We start from the raw sequence: 18154 nt of genomic DNA, 5'->3' as shown, positions 1-18154 counted from the left end.
AATATGTAGGCAAAAAGTGATGTTTTCAAAATATTCACAAACTCGGCTTTAGTCACAGCTTCTTTAAATAAGTCAAAATTTTACAATTTAGTAATTATCACACAACAATGTCAACATTAGTGTATCAATCCAAAGAAAAATCTTTAAGCTCCAAATCCTCTCTTGTCTTAAAAATACTGTGTCTGGTTTCCTTCTGAGGACAGAGTCTGCATTAGATTTCCTTATTCCCAAAGAAAATAGCATAGCGTTGCCAACTTCTCTAAGTGGGTTTTTAATAGTGTATATGGCGTATCCTACTTAAATTCTAGAGTTTCGGGAAGTTTCCTTGACCTCACATTCGTAGTTTTAGTGACTTCTCATGAGAATTTCATTTCTTTGGCTACAGAAGCTTTATTAAAATTGTTTCAAGGCTGATGTTTTAGAAAAGAGTCCAACATGGACCTTCCACAGCTTGGAACGTTTAGCCGAAAAGAAAATGCAATTCAGGTTTTGATTTTGAACAATTTAGAGTTGAGTGAGCAAACTTAATTAAACATCTGCTAAGATCCTGTTCACTGCTGTCTCAGAAAATCTGGTGCCTGGTGTCCATGAGGTGTCAGTAAATCGATTATAGGTCCTCATTCCCCGAGTAAAAGAGGATAATTTTTGGATAAGAAGATGATATACTTAGTGAAGAACTTCATATTTTGACCAATAAAGTCATAAATGGAAGGGCATTTAAGCCATCTGATATAACAATTGACACTAAGTTACCATACGTAGGCTAGGAGTCCTAAACAATCATTGGATGTGGTTAAATGTGTCCAACTATTACCTCTGTTAATATACATCTGAGGCTTTTAACTATTTTGCAATCTACAGTCCTCAGACGAACTTTATTAAAAAAAAATAGACAAGGCTATTTTTTCGAATGAGCCGAGGTTCTATTTGTGTGTCGTGTTCTGTAATGCTGCAACAGTGTAATGGGGATGTAGCTCAGTGGTAGAGCGCATGCTTTGCATGTATGAGGCCCCGGGTTCAATCCCCGGCATCTCCAGGTGCAATTAATTTTCATTTAGAAGAGTCGGCATGAGTGACTTTGTTTACATAGTTCCAATGAAGAATTTATTCACCAGAAGATGAATTGTATCGAGAAAAATATGTAGGCAAAAAGTGATGTTTTCAAAATATTCACAAACTCGGCTTTAGTCACAGCTTCTTTAAATAAGTCAAAATTTTACAATTTAGTAATTATCACACAACAATGTCAACATTAGTGTATCAATCCAAAGAAAAATCTTTAAGCTCCAAATCCTCTCTTGTCTTAAAAATCCTGTGTCTGGTTTCCTTCTGAGGACAGAGTCTGCATTAGATTTCCTTATTCCCAAAGAAAATAGCATAGCGTTGCCAACTTCTCTAAGTGGGTTTTTAATAGTGTATATGGCGTATCCTACTTAAATTCTAGAGTTTCGGGAAGTTTCCTTGACCTCACATTCGTAGTTTTAGTGACTTCTCATGAGAATTTCATTTCTTTGGCTACAGAAGCTTTATTAAAATTGTTTCAAGGCTGATGTTTTAGAAAAGAGTCCAACATAGCTCCTTCCACAGCTTGGAACGTTTAGCCGAAAAGAAAATGCAATTCAGGTTTTGATTTTGAACAATTTAGAGTTGAGTGAGCAAACTTAATTAAACATCTGCTAAGATCCTGTTCACTGCTGTCTCAGAAAATCTGGTGCCTGGTGACCATGAGGTGTCAGTAAATCGATTATAGGTCCTCACTCCCCGAGTAAAAGAGGATAATTTTTGGATAAGAAGATGATATACTTAGTGAAGAACTTCATATTTTGACCAATAAAGTCATAAATGGAAGGGCATTTAAGCCATCTGATATAACAATTGACACTAAGTTACCATACGTAGGCTAGGAGTCCTAAACAATCATTGGATGTGGTTAAATGTGTCCAACTATTACCTCTGTTAATATACATCTGAGGCTTTTAACTATTTTGCAATCTACAGTCCTCAGACGAACTTTATTTAAAAAAATAGACAAGGCTATTTTTTCGAATGAGCCGAGGTTCTATTTGTGTGTCGTGTTCTGTAATGCTGCAGCAATGTAATGGGGATGTAGCTCAGTGGTAGAGCGCATGCTTTGCATGTATGAGGCCCCGGGTTCAATCCCCGGCATCTCCAGGTGCAATTAATTTTAATTTAGAAGAGTCGGCATGTGTGACTTTGTTTACATAGTTCCAATGAAGAATTTATTCACCAGAAGATGAATTGTATCGAGAAAAATATGTAGGCAAAAAGTGATGTTTTCAAAATATTCACAAACTCGGCTTTAGTCACAGCTTCTTTAAATAAGTCAAAATTTTACAATTTAGTAATTATCACACAACAATGTCAACATTAGTGTATCAATCCAAAGAAAAATCTTTAAGCTCCAAATCCTCTCTTGTCTTAAAAATCCTGTGTCTGGTTTCCTTCTGAGGACAGAGTCTGCATTAGATTTCCTTATTCCCAAAGAAAATAGCATAGCGTTGCCAACTTCTCTAAGTGGGTTTTTAATAGTGTATATGGCGTATCCTACTTAAATTCTAGAGTTTCGGGAAGTTTCCTTGACCTCACATTCGTAGTTTTAGTGACTTCTCATGAGAATTTCATTTCTTTGGCTACAGAAGCTTTATTAAAATTGTTTCAAGGCTGATGTTTTAGAAAAGAGTCCAACATGGACCTTCCACAGCTTGGAACGTTTAGCCGAAAAGAAAATGCAATTCAGGTTTTGATTTTGAACAATTTAGAGTTGAGTGAGCAAACTTAATTAAACATCTGCTAAGATCCTGTTCACTGCTGTCTCAGAAAATCTGGTGCCTGGTGTCCATGAGGTGTCAGTAAATCGATTATAGGTCCTCATTCCCCGAGTAAAAGAGGATAATTTTTGGATAAGAAGATGATATACTTAGTGAAGAACTTCATATTTTGACCAATAAAGTCATAAATGGAAGGGCATTTAAGCCATCTGATATAACAATTGACACTAAGTTACCATACGTAGGCTAGGAGTCCTAAACAATCATTGGATGTGGTTAAATGTGTCCAAATATTACCTCTGTTAATATACATCTGAGGCTTTTAACTATTTTGCAATCTACAGTCCTCAGACGAACTTTATTAAAAAAAAATAGACAAGGCTATTTTTTCGAATGAGCCGAGGTTCTATTTGTGTGTCGTGTTCTGTAATGCTGCAACAGTGTAATGGGGATGTAGCTCAGTGGTAGAGCGCATGCTTTGCATGTATGAGGCCCCGGGTTCAATCCCCGGCATCTCCAGGTGCAATTAATTTTAATTTAGAAGAGTCGGCATGAGTGACTTTGTTTACATAGTTCCAATGAAGAATTTATTCACCAGAAGATGAATTGTATCGAGAAAAATATGTAGGCAAAAAGTGATGTTTTCAAAATATTCACAAACTCGGCTTTAGTCACAGCTTCTTTAAATAAGTCAAAATTTTACAATTTAGTAATTATCACACAACAATGTCAACATTAGTGTATCAATCCAAAGAAAAATCTTTAAGCTCCAAATCCTCTCTTGTCTTAAAAATCCTGTGTCTGGTTTCCTTCTGAGGACAGAGTCTGCATTAGATTTCCTTATTCCCAAAGAAAATAGCATAGCGTTGCCAACTTCTCTAAGTGGGTTTTTAATAGTGTATATGGCGTATCCTACTTAAATTCTAGAGTTTCGGGAAGTTTCCTTGACCTCACATTCGTAGTTTTAGTGACTTCTCATGAGAATTTCATTTCTTTGGCTACAGAAGCTTTATTAAAATTGTTTCAAGGCTGATGTTTTAGAAAAGAGTCCAACATGGACCTTCCACAGCTTGGAACGTTTAGCCGAAAAGAAAATGCAATTCAGGTTTTGATTTTGAACAATTTAGAGTTGAGTGAGCAAACTTAATTAAACATCTGCTAAGATCCTGTTCACTGCTGTCTCAGAAAATCTGGTGCCTGGTGTCCATGAGGTGTCAGTAAATCGATTATAGGTCCTCATTCCCCGAGTAAAAGAGGATAATTTTTGGATAAGAAGATATACTTAGTGAAGAACTTCATATTTTGACCAATAAAGTCATAAATGGAAGGGCATTTAAGCCATCTGATATAACAATTGACACTAAGTTACCATACGTAGGCTAGGAGTCCTAAACAATCATTGGATGTGGTTAAATGTGTCCAACTATTACCTCTGTTAATATACATCTGAGGCTTTTAACTATTTTGCAATCTACAGTCCTCAGACGAACTTTATTAAAAAAAAATAGACAAGGCTATTTTTTCGAATGAGCCGAGGTTCTATTTGTGTGTCGTGTTCTGTAATGCTGCAACAGTGTAATGGGGATGTAGCTCAGTGGTAGAGCGCATGCTTTGCATGTATGAGGCCCCGGGTTCAATCCCCGGCATCTCCAGGTGCAATTAATTTTAATTTAGAAGAGTCGGCATGAGTGACTTTGTTTACATAGTTCCAATGAAGAATTTATTCACCAGAAGATGAATTGTATCGAGAAAAATATGTAGGCAAAAAGTGATGTTTTCAAAATATTCACAAACTCGGCTTTAGTCACAGCTTCTTTAAATAAGTCAAAATTTTACAATTTAGTAATTATCACACAACAATGTCAACATTAGTGTATCAATCCAAAGAAAAATCTTTAAGCTCCAAATCCTCTCTTGTCTTAAAAATACTGTGTCTGGTTTCCTTCTGAGGACAGAGTCTGCATTAGATTTCCTTATTCCCAAAGAAAATAGCATAGCGTTGCCAACTTCTCTAAGTGGGTTTTTAATAGTGTATATGGCGTATCCTACTTAAATTCTAGAGTTTCGGGAAGTTTCCTTGACCTCACATTCGTAGTTTTAGTGACTTCTCATGAGAATTTCATTTCTTTGGCTACAGAAGCTTTATTAAAATTGTTTCAAGGCTGATGTTTTAGAAAAGAGTCCAACATGGACCTTCCACAGCTTGGAACGTTTAGCCGAAAAGAAAATGCAATTCAGGTTTTGATTTTGAACAATTTAGAGTTGAGTGAGCAAACTTAATTAAACATCTGCTAAGATCCTGTTCACTGCTGTCTCAGAAAATCTGGTGCCTGGTGTCCATGAGGTGTCAGTAAATCGATTATAGGTCCTCATTCCCCGAGTAAAAGAGGATAATTTTTGGATAAGAAGATATACTTAGTGAAGAACTTCATATTTTGACCAATAAAGTCATAAATGGAAGGGCATTTAAGCCATCTGATATAACAATTGACACTAAGTTACCATACGTAGGCTAGGAGTCCTAAACAATCATTGGATGTGGTTAAATGTGTCCAACTATTACCTCTGTTAATATACATCTGAGGCTTTTAACTATTTTGCAATCTACAGTCCTCAGACGAACTTTATTAAAAAAAAATAGACAAGGCTATTTTTTCGAATGAGCCGAGGTTCTATTTGTGTGTCGTGTTCTGTAATGCTGCAGCAATGTAATGGGGATGTAGCTCAGTGGTAGAGCGCATGCTTTGCATGTATGAGGCCCCGACATCTCCAGGTGCAATTAATTTTAATTTAGAAGAGTCGGCATGAGTGACTTTGTTTACATAGTTCCAATGAAGAATTTATTCACCAGAAGATGAATTGTATCGAGAAAAATATGTAGGCAAAAAGTGATGTTTTCAAAATATTCACAAACTCGGCTTTAGTCACAGCTTCTTTAAATAAGTCAAAATTTTACAATTTAGTAATTATCACACAACAATGTCAACATTAGTGTATCAATCCAAAGAAAAATCTTTAAGCTCCAAATCCTCTCTTGTCTTAAAAATCCTGTGTCTGGTTTCCTTCTGAGGACAGAGTCTGCATTAGATTTCCTTATTCCCAAAGAAAATAGCATAGCGTTGTCAACTTCTCTAAGTGGGTTTTTAATAGTGTATATGGCGTATCCTACTTAAATTCTAGAGTTTCGGGAAGTTTCCTTGACCTCACATTCGTAGTTTTAGTGACTTCTCATGAGAATTTCATTTCTTTGGCTACAGAAGCTTTATTAAAATTGTTTCAAGGCTGATGTTTTAGAAAAGAGTCCAACATGGACCTTCCACAGCTTGGAACGTTTAGCCGAAAAGAAAATGCAATTCAGGTTTTGATTTTGAACAATTTAGAGTTGAGTGAGCAAACTTAATTAAACATCTGCTAAGATCCTGTTCACTGCTGTCTCAGAAAATCTGGTGCCTGGTGTCCATGAGGTGTCAGTAAATCGATTATAGGTCCTCATTCCCCGAGTAAAAGAGGATAATTTTTGGATAAGAAGATGATATACTTAGTGAAGAACTTCATATTTTGACCAATAAAGTCATAAATGGAAGGGCATTTAAGCCATCTGATATAACAATTGACACTAAGTTACCATACGTAGGCTAGGAGTCCTAAACAATCATTGGATGTGGTTAAATGTGTCCAACTATTACCTCTGTTAATATACATCTGAGGCTTTTAACTATTTTGCAATCTACAGTCCTCAGACGAACTTTATTAAAAAAAAATAGACAAGGCTATTTTTTCGAATGAGCCGAGGTTCTATTTGTGTGTCGTGTTCTGTAATGCTGCAACAGTGTAATGGGGATGTAGCTCTGTGGTAGAGCGCATGCTTTGCATGTATGAGGCCCCGGGTTCAATCCCCGGCATCTCCAGGTGCAATTAATTTTAATTTAGAAGAGTCGGCATGAGTGACTTTGTTTACATAGTTCCAATGAAGAATTTATTCACCAGAAGATGAATTGTATCGAGAAAAATATGTAGGCAAAAAGTGATGTTTTCAAAATATTCACAAACTCGGCTTTAGTCACAGCTTCTTTAAATAAGTCAAAATTTTACAATTTAGTAATTATCACACAACAATGTCAACATTAGTGTATCAATCCAAAGAAAAATCTTTAAGCTCCAAATCCTCTCTTGTCTTAAAAATACTGTGTCTGGTTTCCTTCTGAGGACAGAGTCTGCATTAGATTTCCTTATTCCCAAAGAAAATAGCATAGCGTTGCCAACTTCTCTAAGTGGGTTTTTAATAGTGTATATGGCGTATCCTACTTAAATTCTAGAGTTTCGGGAAGTTTCCTTGACCTCACATTCGTAGTTTTAGTGACTTCTCATGAGAATTTCATTTCTTTGGCTACAGAAGCTTTATTAAAATTGTTTCAAGGCTGATGTTTTAGAAAAGAGTCCAACATGGACCTTCCACAGCTTGGAACGTTTAGCCGAAAAGAAAATGCAATTCAGGTTTTGATTTTGAACAATTTAGAGTTGAGTGAGCAAACTTAATTAAACATCTGCTAAGATCCTGTTCACTGCTGTCTCAGAAAATCTGGTGCCTGGTGTCCATGAGGTGTCAGTAAATCGATTATAGGTCCTCATTCCCCGAGTAAAAGAGGATAATTTTTGGATAAGAAGATGATATACTTAGTGAAGAACTTCATATTTTGACCAATAAAGTCATAAATGGAAGGGCATTTAAGCCATCTGATATAACAATTGACACTAAGTTACCATACGTAGGCTAGGAGTCCTAAACAATCATTGGATGTGGTTAAATGTGTCCAACTATTACCTCTGTTAATATACATCTGAGGCTTTTAACTATTTTGCAATCTACAGTCCTCAGACGAACTTTATTAAAAAAAAATAGACAAGGCTATTTTTTCGAATGAGCCGAGGTTCTATTTGTGTGTCGTGTTCTGTAATGCTGCAACAGTGTAATGGGGATGTAGCTCAGTGGTAGAGCGCATGCTTTGCATGTATGAGGCCCCGGGTTCAATCCCCGGCATCTCCAGGTGCAATTAATTTTAATTTAGAAGAGTCGGCATGAGTGACTTTGTTTACATAGTTCCAATGAAGAATTTATTCACCAGAAGATGAATTGTATCGAGAAAAATATGTAGGCAAAAAGTGATGTTTTCAAAATATTCACAAACTCGGCTTTAGTCACAGCTTCTTTAAATAAGTCAAAATTTTACAATTTAGTAATTATCACACAACAATGTCAACATTAGTGTATCAATCCAAAGAAAAATCTTTAAGCTCCAAATCCTCTCTTGTCTTAAAAATACTGTGTCTGGTTTCCTTCTGAGGACAGAGTCTGCATTAGATTTCCTTATTCCCAAAGAAAATAGCATAGCGTTGCCAACTTCTCTAAGTGGGTTTTTAATAGTGTATATGGCGTATCCTACTTAAATTCTAGAGTTTCGGGAAGTTTCCTTGACCTCACATTCGTAGTTTTAGTGACTTCTCATGAGAATTTCATTTCTTTGGCTACAGAAGCTTTATTAAAATTGTTTCAAGGCTGATGTTTTAGAAAAGAGTCCAACATGGACCTTCCACAGCTTGGAACGTTTAGCCGAAAAGAAAATGCAATTCAGGTTTTGATTTTGAACAATTTAGAGTTGAGTGAGCAAACTTAATTAAACATCTGCTAAGATCCTGTTCACTGCTGTCTCAGAAAATCTGGTGCCTGGTGTCCATGAGGTGTCAGTAAATCGATTATAGGTCCTCATTCCCCGAGTAAAAGAGGATAATTTTTGGATAAGAAGATATACTTAGTGAAGAACTTCATATTTTGACCAATAAAGTCATAAATGGAAGGGCATTTAAGCCATCTGATATAACAATTGACACTAAGTTACCATACGTAGGCTAGGAGTCCTAAACAATCATTGGATGTGGTTAAATGTGTCCAACTATTACCTCTGTTAATATACATCTGAGGCTTTTAACTATTTTGCAATCTACAGTCCTCAGACGAACTTTATTAAAAAAAAATAGACAAGGCTATTTTTTCGAATGAGCCGAGGTTCTATTTGTGTGTCGTGTTCTGTAATGCTGCAGCAATGTAATGGGGATGTAGCTCAGTGGTAGAGCGCATGCTTTGCATGTATGAGGCCCCGACATCTCCAGGTGCAATTAATTTTAATTTAGAAGAGTCGGCATGAGTGACTTTGTTTACATAGTTCCAATGAAGAATTTATTCACCAGAAGATGAATTGTATCGAGAAAAATATGTAGGCAAAAAGTGATGTTTTCAAAATATTCACAAACTCGGCTTTAGTCACAGCTTCTTTAAATAAGTCAAAATTTTACAATTTAGTAATTATCACACAACAATGTCAACATTAGTGTATCAATCCAAAGAAAAATCTTTAAGCTCCAAATCCTCTCTTGTCTTAAAAATCCTGTGTCTGGTTTCCTTCTGAGGACAGAGTCTGCATTAGATTTCCTTATTCCCAAAGAAAATAGCATAGCGTTGTCAACTTCTCTAAGTGGGTTTTTAATAGTGTATATGGCGTATCCTACTTAAATTCTAGAGTTTCGGGAAGTTTCCTTGACCTCACATTCGTAGTTTTAGTGACTTCTCATGAGAATTTCATTTCTTTGGCTACAGAAGCTTTATTAAAATTGTTTCAAGGCTGATGTTTTAGAAAAGAGTCCAACATGGACCTTCCACAGCTTGGAACGTTTAGCCGAAAAGAAAATGCAATTCAGGTTTTGATTTTGAACAATTTAGAGTTGAGTGAGCAAACTTAATTAAACATCTGCTAAGATCCTGTTCACTGCTGTCTCAGAAAATCTGGTGCCTGGTGTCCATGAGGTGTCAGTAAATCGATTATAGGTCCTCATTCCCCGAGTAAAAGAGGATAATTTTTGGATAAGAAGATGATATACTTAGTGAAGAACTTCATATTTTGACCAATAAAGTCATAAATGGAAGGGCATTTAAGCCATCTGATATAACAATTGACACTAAGTTACCATACGTAGGCTAGGAGTCCTAAACAATCATTGGATGTGGTTAAATGTGTCCAACTATTACCTCTGTTAATATACATCTGAGGCTTTTAACTATTTTGCAATCTACAGTCCTCAGACGAACTTTATTAAAAAAAAATAGACAAGGCTATTTTTTCGAATGAGCCGAGGTTCTATTTGTGTGTCGTGTTCTGTAATGCTGCAACAGTGTAATGGGGATGTAGCTCAGTGGTAGAGCGCATGCTTTGCATGTATGAGGCCCCGGGTTCAATCCCCGGCATCTCCAGGTGCAATTAATTTTAATTTAGAAGAGTCGGCATGAGTGACTTTGTTTACATAGTTCCAATGAAGAATTTATTCACCAGAAGATGAATTGTATCGAGAAAAATATGTAGGCAAAAAGTGATGTTTTCAAAATATTCACAAACTCGGCTTTAGTCACAGCTTCTTTAAATAAGTCAAAATTTTACAATTTAGTAATTATCACACAACAATGTCAACATTAGTGTATCAATCCAAAGAAAAATCTTTAAGCTCCAAATCCTCTCTTGTCTTAAAAATACTGTGTCTGGTTTCCTTCTGAGGACAGAGTCTGCATTAGATTTCCTTATTCCCAAAGAAAATAGCATAGCGTTGCCAACTTCTCTAAGTGGGTTTTTAATAGTGTATATGGCGTATCCTACTTAAATTCTAGAGTTTCGGGAAGTTTCCTTGACCTCACATTCGTAGTTTTAGTGACTTCTCATGAGAATTTCATTTCTTTGGCTACAGAAGCTTTATTAAAATTGTTTCAAGGCTGATGTTTTAGAAAAGAGTCCAACATGGACCTTCCACAGCTTGGAACGTTTAGCCGAAAAGAAAATGCAATTCAGGTTTTGATTTTGAACAATTTAGAGTTGAGTGAGCAAACTTAATTAAACATCTGCTAAGATCCTGTTCACTGCTGTCTCAGAAAATCTGGTGCCTGGTGTCCATGAGGTGTCAGTAAATCGATTATAGGTCCTCATTCCCCGAGTAAAAGAGGATAATTTTTGGATAAGAAGATGATATACTTAGTGAAGAACTTCATATTTTGACCAATAAAGTCATAAATGGAAGGGCATTTAAGCCATCTGATATAACAATTGACACTAAGTTACCATACGTAGGCTAGGAGTCCTAAACAATCATTGGATGTGGTTAAATGTGTCCAACTATTACCTCTGTTAATATACATCTGAGGCTTTTAACTATTTTGCAATCTACAGTCCTCAGACGAACTTTATTAAAAAAAAATAGACAAGGCTATTTTTTCGAATGAGCCGAGGTTCTATTTGTGTGTCGTGTTCTGTAATGCTGCAACAGTGTAATGGGGATGTAGCTCAGTGGTAGAGCGCATGCTTTGCATGTATGAGGCCCCGGGTTCAATCCCCGGCATCTCCAGGTGCAATTAATTTTAATTTAGAAGAGTCGGCATGAGTGACTTTGTTTACATAGTTCCAATGAAGAATTTATTCACCAGAAGATGAATTGTATCGAGAAAAATATGTAGGCAAAAAGTGATGTTTTCAAAATATTCACAAACTCGGCTTTAGTCACAGCTTCTTTAAATAAGTCAAAATTTTACAATTTAGTAATTATCACACAACAATGTCAACATTAGTGTATCAATCCAAAGAAAAATCTTTAAGCTCCAAATCCTCTCTTGTCTTAAAAATACTGTGTCTGGTTTCCTTCTGAGGACAGAGTCTGCATTAGATTTCCTTATTCCCAAAGAAAATAGCATAGCGTTGCCAACTTCTCTAAGTGGGTTTTTAATAGTGTATATGGCGTATCCTACTTAAATTCTAGAGTTTCGGGAAGTTTCCTTGACCTCACATTCGTAGTTTTAGTGACTTCTCATGAGAATTTCATTTCTTTGGCTACAGAAGCTTTATTAAAATTGTTTCAAGGCTGATGTTTTAGAAAAGAGTCCAACATGGACCTTCCACAGCTTGGAACGTTTAGCCGAAAAGAAAATGCAATTCAGGTTTTGATTTTGAACAATTTAGAGTTGAGTGAGCAAACTTAATTAAACATCTGCTAAGATCCTGTTCACTGCTGTCTCAGAAAATCTGGTGCCTGGTGTCCATGAGGTGTCAGTAAATCGATTATAGGTCCTCATTCCCCGAGTAAAAGAGGATAATTTTTGGATAAGAAGATGATATACTTAGTAAAGAACTTAATATTTTGACCAATAAAGTCAAAATTTTACAATTTAGTAATTATCACACAACAATGTCAACATTAGTGTATCAATCCATAGAAAAATCTTTAAGCTCCAAATCCTCTCTTGTCTTAAAAATCCTGTGTCTGGTTTCCTTCTGAGGACAGAGTCTGCATTAGATTTCCTTATTCCCAAAGAAAATAGCATAGCGTTGCCAACTTCTCTAAGTGGGGTTTTAATAGTGTATATGGCGTATCCTACTTAAATTCTAGAGTTTCGGGAAGTTTCCTTGACCTCACATTCGTAGTTTTAGTGACTTCTCATGAGAATTTCATTTCTTTGGCTACAGAAGCTTTATTAAAATAGTTTCAAGGCTGATGTTTTAGAAAAGAGTCCAACATAGCTCCTTCCACAGCTTGGAACCTTTAGCCGAAAAGAAAATGCAATTCAGGTTTTGATTTTGAACAATTTAGAGTTGAGTAAGCAAACTTAATTAAACATCTGCTAAGATCCTGTTCACTGCTGTCTCAGAAAATCTGGTGCCTGGTGTCCATGAGGTGTCAGTAAATCGATTATAGGTCCTCACTCCCCGAGTAAAAGAGGATAATTTTTGGATAAGAAGATGATATACTTAGTGAAGAACTTCATATTTTGACCAATAAAGTCATAAATGGAAGGGCATTTAAGCCATCTGATATAACAATTGACACTAAGTTACCATACGTAGGCTAGGAGTCCTAAACAATCATTGGATGTGGTTAAATGTGTCCAACTATTACCTCTGTTAATATACATCTGAGGCTTTTAACTATTTTGCAATCTACAGTCCTCAGACGAACTTTATTAAAAAAAAATAGACAAGGCTATTTTTTCGAATGAGCCGAGGTTCTATTTGTGTGTCGTGTTCTGTAATGCTGCAACAGTGTAATGGGGATGTAGCTCAGTGGTAGAGCGCATGCTTTGCATGTATGAGGCCCCGGGTTCAATCCCCGGCATCTCCAGGTGCAATTAATTTTAATTTAGAAGAGTCGGCATGAGTGACTTTGTTTACATAGTTCCAATGAAGAATTTATTCACCAGAAGATGAATTGTATCGAGAAAAATATGTAGGCAAAAAGTGATGTTTTCAAAATATTCACAAACTCGGCTTTAGTCACAGCTTCTTTAAATAAGTCAAAATTTTACAATTTAGTAATTATCACACAACAATGTCAACATTAGTGTATCAATCCAAAGAAAAATCTTTAAGCTCCAAATCCTCTCTTGTCTTAAAAATACTGTGTCTGGTTTCCTTCTGAGGACAGAGTCTGCATTAGATTTCCTTATTCCCAAAGAAAATAGCATAGCGTTGCCAACTTCTCTAAGTGGGTTTTTAATAGTGTATATGGCGTATCCTACTTAAATTCTAGAGTTTCGGGAAGTTTCCTTGACCTCACATTCGTAGTTTTAGTGACTTCTCATGAGAATTTCATTTCTTTGGCTACAGAAGCTTTATTAAAATTGTTTCAAGGCTGATGTTTTAGAAAAGAGTCCAACATGGACCTTCCACAGCTTGGAACGTTTAGCCGAAAAGAAAATGCAATTCAGGTTTTGATTTTGAACAATTTAGAGTTGAGTGAGCAAACTTAATTAAACATCTGCTAAGATCCTGTTCACTGCTGTCTCAGAAAATCTGGTGCCTGGTGTCCATGAGGTGTCAGTAAATCGATTATAGGTCCTCATTCCCCGAGTAAAAGAGGATAATTTTTGGATAAGAAGATGATATACTTAGTGAAGAACTTCATATTTTGACCAATAAAGTCATAAATGGAAGGGCATTTAAGCCATCTGATATAACAATTGACACTAAGTTACCATACGTAGGCTAGGAGTCCTAAACAATCATTGGATGTGGTTAAATGTGTCCAACTATTACCTCTGTTAATATACATCTGAGGCTTTTAACTATTTTGCAATCTACAGTCCTCAGACGAACTTTATTAAAAAAAAATAGACAAGGCTATTTTTTCGAATGAGCCGAGGTTCTATTTGTGTAAAGTGTTCTGTAATGCTGCAACAGTGTAATGGGGATGTAGCTCAGTGGTAGAGCGCATGCTTTGCATGTATGAGGCCCCGGGTTCAATCCCCGGCATCTCCAGGTGCAATTAATTTTAATTTAGAAGAGTCGGCATGAGTGACTTTGTTTACATAGTTCCAATGAAGAATTTATTCACCAGAAGATGAATTGTATCGAGAAAAATATGTAGGCAAAAAGTGATGTTTTCAAAATATTCACAAACTCGGCTTTAGTCACAGCTTCTTTAAATAAGTCAAAATTTTACAATTTAGTAATTATCACACAACAATGTCAACATTAGTGTATCAATCCAAAGAAAAATCTTTAAGCTCCAAATCCTCTCTTGTCTTAAAAATACTGTGTCTGGTTTCCTTCTGAGGACAGAGTCTGCATTAGATTTCCTTATTCCCAAAGAAAATAGCATAGCGTTGCCAACTTCTCTAAGTGGGTTTTTAATAGTGTATATGGCGTATCCTACTTAAATTCTAGAGTTTCGGGAAGTTTCCTTGACCTCACATTCGTAGTTTTAGTGACTTCTCATGAGAATTTCATTTCTTTGGCTACAGAAGCTTTATTAAAATTGTTTCAAGGCTGATGTTTTAGAAAAGAGTCCAACATGGACCTTCCACAGCTTGGAACGTTTAGCCGAAAAGAAAATGCAATTCAGGTTTTGATTTTGAACAATTTAGAGTTGAGTGAGCAAACTTAATTAAACATCTGCTAAGATCCTGTTCACTGCTGTCTCAGAAAATCTGGTGCCTGGTGTCCATGAGGTGTCAGTAAATCGATTATAGGTCCTCATTCCCCGAGTAAAAGAGGATAATTTTTGGATAAGAAGATGATATACTTAGTAAAGAACTTCATATTTTGACCAATAAAGTCAAAATTTTACAATTTAGTAATTATCACACAACAATGTCAACATTAGTGTATCAATCCATAGAAAAATCTTTAAGCTCCAAATCCTCTCTTGTCTTAAAAATCCTGTGTCTGGTTTCCTTCTGAGGACAGAGTCTGCATTAGATTTCCTTATTCCCAAAGAAAATAGCATAGCGTTGCCAACTTCTCTAAGTGGGGTTTTTTTTTTTTTTTTAATTCTTTATTTTTGTTGTGCATAAGCTGATAACATGTTGTTGCAAGGTACCCCAAAGGCATTCCTTCAACGCTTAAAAGACATGTGAAACATATGGGTACATGCGAAATCAAGCACAATTTTTTATATTTAGAGATTGCTTAGGTAATACGATTGACTAGAAGAAAATAAAATAGGTTGAATAGCTTATGTTACACGCTTATAAACAGGGAGTGTGAGAATGGTAGTAGGGCTCAAGAGAGTGCCTGGCAGCTGGCCTGTCAAGACGTGAGTAGCAGGTGACATGTCCCAGTGTGGACAGCAAAGCATAGTACATTTAGGCTAAGAGTGACATACAATTGCTAAACTTGGGAGAACAAGACAAGAAAGATGGTACACATTGAAATTTTGTCAGTTACTTAAGTGTTAAGCCAGTCCCAGTTGTGGAGGCTGTGGTAGGGTCTGGGCAGCGTCCTTATCAGCAAAGGCATTGTGTAAGGGCCTCTCCCCTCTCCTGGGTTGTGGGTGCCCTGTCAGCCTATGCCTCGTTTATAGGAGGGCTTTGGGTATGCCTGAGTGTCCTAGTTTAAAGTCGCTTATGTTGTGGCAGAAGCCGGCACAATATTTGTGTATGAGATGCCGGTTTAGATGTTGAAGGGGGATTCAGCTCTGTACCTTGGGCTCCGGCTCTCTCACTCTTTGAGGGTAGGTGGCTAGGTGCTTGGTGCCGGTAGCGGTGTTTGTTGCGCCGCCTTGTGCCGTGCGGCTCCCCTCCTCTTCATCCGTCTGCCACTGATGGTGGTTTGCTCTCTGCTGGTTCCTTCGCTTGTCTTGTCAGCGGGGATCATCAGCTTGTTTTGGGCTCTGTGAGTCAGTGCTTTGCCTCGCGGTCTCCGCCATCTTAGATTCAGTCGTCGGGCCCACGCAGCAGCCCAGCTAGATACGGCCTCCAGGTTTGGCCGCGCCGGTGCTGCCCGCAGGTTCATGCTGTGCAGGGGGAGCTGTGTGGGCCGCTTCTGAGCCTCACTGCCTGGTTTGGCGCCATCATTCTTGGTCTCCGCCATCTTGCACGCTGTGTTTTGGTGCTGGATTCAGACGGCCCTGCTGCTGCTCCCGGGATAGTCGGGGTATGGGGGGAATGGGGACCGGGATCACCCCCCCGGTCCATGGGGGGGAACGGGGCCACGGCTCCACGGGTCTGGCTCCTGTCTGAGCACCGATGGGCAGGATAGCGGGGCAGCGGCCGTCTGCCCCACTCACCGCCGGAGTAGGCCTCGTTGGTGCCAGTGAGGATTCTTCCCCCAGGGGACTGAAACCGTTTGGGCCAGCCTCACCCTGGGTCCGGTACTCTCCACCCGATGTGTTTCACCGATTTTTGTCAGTTTTTGTGCCCAAAGTAGACTGATGGTTTGTTTTTTCGTTAGCAATTCCAGGAGCTGGTCAGACATGCGACCATCTCGCTCGGCGGCCTGGCCCCGCCCCTCTCTAAGTGGGGTTTTAATAGTGTATATGGCGTATCCTACTTAAATTCTAGAGTTTCGGGAAGTTTCCTTGACCTCACATTCGTAGTTTTAGTGACTTCTCATGAGAATTTCATTTCTTTGGCTACAGAAGCTTTATTAAAATAGTTTCAAGGCTGATGTTTTAGAAAAGAGTCCAACATAGCTCCTTCCACAGCTTGGAACCTTTAGCCGAAAAGAAAATGCAATTCAGGTTTTGATTTTGAACAATTTAGAGTTGAGTAAGCAAACTTAATTAAACATCTGCTAAGATCCTGTTCACTGCTGTCTCAGAAAATCTGGTGCCTGGTGTCCATGAGGTGTCAGTAAATCGATTATAGGTCCTCACTCCCCGAGTAAAAGAGGATAATTTTTGGATAAGAAGATGATATACTTAGTGAAGAACTTCATATTTTGACCAATAAAGTCATAAATGGAAGGGCATTTAAGCCATCTGATATAACAATTGACACTAAGTTACCATACGTAGGCTAGGAGTCCTAAACAATCATTGGATGTGGTTAAATGTGTCCAACTATTACCTCTGTTAATATACATCTGAGGCTTTTAACTATTTTGCAATCTACAGTCCTCAGACGAACTGTATTAAAAAAAAATAGACAAGGCTATTTTTTCGAATGAGCCGAGGTTCTATTTGTGTGTCGTGTTCTGTAATGCTGCAACAGTGTAATGGGGATGTAGCTCAGTGGTAGAGCGCATGCTTTGCATGTATGAGGCCCCGGGTTCAATCCCCGGCATCTCCAGGTGCAATTAATTTTAATTTAGAAGAGTCGTCATGAGTGACTTTGTTTACATAGTTCCAATGAAGAATTTATTCACCAGAAGATGAATTGTATCGAGAAAAATATGTAGGCAAAAAGTGATGTTTTCAAAATATTCACAAACTCGGCATTAGTCACAGCTTCTTTAAATAAGTCAAAATTTTACAATTTAGTAATTATCACACAACAATGTCAACATTAGTGTATCAATCCAAAGAAAAATCTTTAAGCTCCAAATCCTCTCTTGTCTTAAAAATACGGTGTCTGGTTTCCTTCTGAGGACAGAGTCTGCATTAGATTTCCTTATTCCCAAAGAAAATAGCATAGCGTTGCCAACTTCTCTAAGTGGGTTTTTAATAGTGTATATGGCGTATCCTACTTAAATTCTAGAGTTTCGGGAAGTTTCCTTGACCTCACATTCGTAGTTTTAGTGACTTCTCATGAGAATTTCATTTCTTTGGCTACAGAAGCTTTATTAAAATTGTTTCAAGGCTGATGTTTTAGAAAAGAGTCCAACATGGACCTTCCACAGCTTGGAACGTTTAGCCGAAAAGAAAATGCAATTCAGGTTTTGATTTTGAACAATTTAGAGTTGAGTGAGCAAACTTAATTAAACATCTGCTAAGATCCTGTTCACTGCTGTCTCAGAAAATCTGGTGCCTGGTGTCCATGAGGTGTCAGTAAATCGATTATAGGTCCTCATTCCCCGAGTAAAAGAGGATAATTTTTGGATAAGAAGATGATATACTTAGTAAAG

The 18154-nt window shown here is 37.4% G+C and overlaps 11 non-coding genes across 11 annotated transcripts; all 11 read left to right on the top strand.

Annotated features, from left to right (window-relative positions):
* Positions 1-964: 964 nt before the first annotated feature.
* Positions 965-1036, top strand: TRNAA-UGC (transfer RNA alanine (anticodon UGC)). Its single transcript has one exon. It is a non-coding gene; the product is annotated as a tRNA-Ala (tRNA).
* A 1064-nt stretch (positions 1037-2100) lies between these two features.
* On the top strand, positions 2101-2172 carry TRNAA-UGC (transfer RNA alanine (anticodon UGC)). The gene has a single exon. It is a non-coding gene; the product is annotated as a tRNA-Ala (tRNA).
* Positions 2173-3236: 1064 nt separating this feature from the next.
* Positions 3237-3308, top strand: TRNAA-UGC (transfer RNA alanine (anticodon UGC)). Its single transcript has one exon. It is a non-coding gene; the product is annotated as a tRNA-Ala (tRNA).
* A 1061-nt stretch (positions 3309-4369) lies between these two features.
* TRNAA-UGC (transfer RNA alanine (anticodon UGC)) lies at positions 4370-4441 on the top strand. Its single transcript has one exon. It is a non-coding gene; the product is annotated as a tRNA-Ala (tRNA).
* Positions 4442-6625: 2184 nt separating this feature from the next.
* Positions 6626-6697, top strand: TRNAA-UGC (transfer RNA alanine (anticodon UGC)). The gene has a single exon. It is a non-coding gene; the product is annotated as a tRNA-Ala (tRNA).
* Positions 6698-7761: 1064 nt separating this feature from the next.
* Positions 7762-7833, top strand: TRNAA-UGC (transfer RNA alanine (anticodon UGC)). Its single transcript has one exon. It is a non-coding gene; the product is annotated as a tRNA-Ala (tRNA).
* Positions 7834-10017: 2184 nt separating this feature from the next.
* Positions 10018-10089, top strand: TRNAA-UGC (transfer RNA alanine (anticodon UGC)). The gene has a single exon. It is a non-coding gene; the product is annotated as a tRNA-Ala (tRNA).
* A 1064-nt stretch (positions 10090-11153) lies between these two features.
* Positions 11154-11225, top strand: TRNAA-UGC (transfer RNA alanine (anticodon UGC)). The gene has a single exon. It is a non-coding gene; the product is annotated as a tRNA-Ala (tRNA).
* A 1692-nt stretch (positions 11226-12917) lies between these two features.
* Positions 12918-12989, top strand: TRNAA-UGC (transfer RNA alanine (anticodon UGC)). The gene has a single exon. It is a non-coding gene; the product is annotated as a tRNA-Ala (tRNA).
* A 1064-nt stretch (positions 12990-14053) lies between these two features.
* On the top strand, positions 14054-14125 carry TRNAA-UGC (transfer RNA alanine (anticodon UGC)). The gene has a single exon. It is a non-coding gene; the product is annotated as a tRNA-Ala (tRNA).
* A 3182-nt stretch (positions 14126-17307) lies between these two features.
* Positions 17308-17379, top strand: TRNAA-UGC (transfer RNA alanine (anticodon UGC)). The gene has a single exon. It is a non-coding gene; the product is annotated as a tRNA-Ala (tRNA).
* The last annotated feature ends 775 nt before the right edge of the window (positions 17380-18154 follow it).

Source organism: Pelobates fuscus, chromosome 12 (genome assembly GCF_036172605.1).
Source record: "Pelobates fuscus isolate aPelFus1 chromosome 12, aPelFus1.pri, whole genome shotgun sequence".
NCBI classification, from domain to species: Eukaryota; Metazoa; Chordata; class Amphibia; order Anura; family Pelobatidae; genus Pelobates; species Pelobates fuscus.
Note: the sequence above shows the minus strand (reverse complement) of the source record. Positions and strands in the feature narration are given on the sequence as shown.